Raw genomic sequence first — 3,931 nt, forward strand, 5'->3', positions numbered from 1 at the left:
ATACTAATACTAAAACTAATAATAATAGCAGCTGGTGGCTAGGCCTCATTAACTGTTTGTTAACAATCTGTATCCCTGAGGCACTTGCTAATCAAGGCAGAAAGCAAAACACAGATGAATTTTAAGCCGTTCAGCTAGCTTCTCCTGCAGCATCTTGTAGCAGCAAGTCAGTTTTAAGCAACGAATGAGTGGTCCACAGTGCAACAAAGCTTAAAAATCTATGGGGAAGGGCCATAGCACAGTGGGAGAACATCAGCTTTGCATGCAAAAGGTTCCAGGTTCAGTTCCTAGCGCTTCCAGGTTGGGATGGGAGAAGCTCCTGACTGACAGCCTGGAGATGTGCTGTGAGTCAGTGTACACAGTAATGAGGTAGATGGACCAATGAGCTTCCTATGTTCCTAATTATTGACTTAACAAATTTTAGGGGATCGAGTGAGCATGCCTAGAATTACCACCCAAGGCTGTGGTCCTTGGGACCATCACCCCGAATGAAGCGCCCTTGAAATCCGTATTTCAAATAAATATATTCAGGAGTGAGCTGCAAAATCCACACAATCACCTGCTCTTTGTCCTTTTCACTGTGAGCGATGGCTCTGTCACTTGTTTGGGTGGATCAGGGTCCTTCCCTTTTTTTGACCAAACCAAGCCTTCCATTGTTGCTGAAGAGGAATGTCTTCCCACAACTGCCTCATTCATCCAGTGTGTGATAAATATCTTGAATGCAAGGGTTATGGCATGGAATGCAACTCTTCAACATATTTCCCCCTTTTATTTGATCCACTCCTCCATCTCCATCGCCTTCTTTTTAATTTAAAAATAACTTCATGAATCATGGGAATCACTCGGCTGACAAAAATGAAAGGAATTGCTAAAGCTATCACACCAAAACCACCCTTATCTCCACTGAGAAAATAGTCCCCCATCCTGCTGGTAAAACTGATACAGCTAACATGTTGCATGACGCATCTCACACTTGTACCTGATGATACGATCATATAAATAGTTTCTGAGCAGCTGTCATATTACACATAGCAGCTTCCTCTGCCCACGGTTCATTATGGGTCCATTCTGGGAAGTTTCAGAGAGAGCCACATACCTTTCCTGCCGCGCGTGTTCCCCATCACCCTCCTTGGCCAATAGTCTGGTGGCAGCATTCTGAACCAGCTGAACTTCCTGAGCCCTCTCCAAAGGCAGCAACTAAGGTATGTGTAACTGTGGTCATACCGCAGTTTTTAAAAATGGGCACAGTTGCCACGCCAGCATGAGCTGTGCAAAGGCTCTCCTGACCTGACCACCACCAAAACCTGGGCATTCACATTCATGAAGTGAATATACATGGTTTTATACTATTTTGTATGTGGTTTTATATTATTTTACTTTGCCTTGAGCTTTAAAATTTGGGATTGGTGTGGTTGTTTTTTAAATATATACAGTATACTGGTCATTGACCGTCATAAAACGACAACCACTACTACATTCAGGACTCAATCCAGGAGTACACCCAAACTGTGCAACTGAATTTTCAAAGGGAGTGTACCCTTATTCAAGACAAGTTGAACTCTTATTCCCTAATCTGCCCATCTATTGATTAGGAACACCACTGGCTTGTCTGCATTAAGTATTTTATTTATTACAGCTATATCTTTTAAGGAGTTCAAGGCGGGGTACATGGTTCTCCTCTGCGTTTCCTCCTCACAACAACCTGTGAGGTAGGTTAGGCTAAGAGATGGTGACGAGCCCAAGGTGAGTTTCAATTTGGTTGCCCAATACTAGCATCAGACCTGATTCAGTATTTGAACATATTTCTTGGATTGAGATGGAAAGGAGAAAACAGAGTTCGGTGTCATTAGTATACTGAAGTCACTGAACCTTAAAACCCCAGGCTTGCCCATAGAGGCAAGTGGCGCAGGGAACCAGGGCGCCAAGTTCGCGCCCAGTTCTGGAGGGCACCTGGGAAGAGGCAGAGGCTGGACGCATCGACTCACTGCCCTCGTTCGCTGAGTGGATCTTGGTTTTCCTCTGCAAGGCCATCTTCAGCGCTTTGTTGAGGCCACTGGGGTTCGGCATGCTGCAGCAGCCTGACACTCAGCAGCGCCCAGGCAGAGGCTGGAGATGAGCCCAGCGGTTGTCTAAGGCTGCGGCAGCAGTAGCAGCAGGAGGAGAAGCGGCGGCGGCGGCCGTGATGACCCCACCATCCACTCCTGGCTGCTCTCTGCCTTGTGTGCACAGCCGCCTCCCCGTGGCTGGCGGGCGCTTTGACCTCGCTCCTTGAGGGAGCTGCTCATCCCATGCACCACTTTTGGCCTCGGCTCTCCGCTGCGGCTCTGCGAAGGATGAGGAAGGTGGGGGTGAGCGGGAACTATAAGACAGTGCCAGCCACCTCTGCGGGGAGAGAGGCACTGCAGACACCAGAGCCAGCCCTGTGTTCACCCACCGCTCTACAAAAGCGCGGGAAAGTGAGGCCATAGGTCTGGCGCCTTGCGCAGTGCCTCGTGAGGCGCAGTTGCTCGAATGAAGCGCGTGGCTCTGGCTTTTCGGGTGGGGAAGTGGGGGCGGGGTGCCGGAGGGATCTCTGAACCACGCCGCTGGATAGTCTTAAGACGGCCCTGACCACAGGTGACCTCACACAATGATTTCATGGGGGTGTTAAATAGCATGGGGGTCATGCTGGAACTCGGGACAAAACTGACTTGGAATAATCAACATAACACTCTTGGGTGCAACAGTGCCTTTGAGGAGGACTTCCCTGATACTCACAGTCTCTGAGCCTCCTCCCACACACATTGCCCCTTTTGTCATGAGATGGTGAGAGCAGCAACTCACCCACCGAAAGGTACATAGAGCTGAAGGAGGAAGCTGTACAAGTGATGCTCTTTCATGCTTCCTCTTTCATCTCTTGGAACAGGAGCACCTGAACTGAAAGAGGGTGAAAAGGTAGCAAGGGAAAGGGGGGGATCAGAACCACAGAACCTATAAAGCCTTAAATGGCTCAGGACCACAATACCTCAAGGACTGCCTCTTTTCGTATGAACTGACTCAGACCCCGCAATCGTCCAGAGGGTGGCAACAAGAGAACAGGCCTTTTGTGTGGTGACTCCCCATTTGTGGAATGCTCTCCCCAGGGAGGATCACCTCTTGGTTTTAATTTATCTCTGTGGGGTTTATTGTATATTTTTTGGGTTGCCTTGGGCAAGATAAAACAATTAACAAATGTAATTAATAATAATAATAATCCTAAAGTAGCAAATAACCTAATCTGAGCTAGGTGATGAGAAGTATCCAGGCTTCAGTAGTTTGTTCACATTTCATCTCCTCCATTTTATTATGTACCTCACCTTGTTTAGTATAGTGAGAGAAACTGTAAAACAGAACATGAATGAATGGAAATAAAAAGAAGTTTGACTAAATAGGGAGTTTCTTTCTCAGATGCTTTCCAAAATTAAATCCTAGAACTACTTTTCATTCTCTATTGGTTATTAAGCAGTTCCTTAAAAGTCCTTGGTTTCAAACAGCTTTTAAAGTCAGTAGCAGGTATATGATTTAGGTTACAATTTTATTCTTAAAGAAATCAATGGCAAAACACACATCAATGTCAACGGAGTAGGCTTGTTACACAAATAGCCTAAATTCAGAGCCGCCTCAAACAGGCTGTTCTGTGGTTTGCCTTTGCGACAATGGTGGTGAAGGAACAGACAAGGTGTTACTGCCAGTTTATCATTGTACTTCAGGTCCAGGAAGAATTAAAATGACAGGGGGATTTCCCATGTGAAGCCTCTCAACCCCTCTTGTTGTCTGTCCATATGAATCCTTTGCCAAAGTGACATTCTTCCTGCAAATGGAGGGAGGAGGGGGCGGGGAGCAGGAGCTATTGGGAAACAAGGGCAGACAAACACAGTTGGGTCACTGCTTCTGCTAACACTGCAGAGTCCAC

This window comes from Zootoca vivipara, chromosome 5, assembly GCF_963506605.1.
Source record: "Zootoca vivipara chromosome 5, rZooViv1.1, whole genome shotgun sequence".
Lineage (NCBI taxonomy): Eukaryota > Metazoa > Chordata > Lepidosauria > Squamata > Lacertidae > Zootoca > Zootoca vivipara.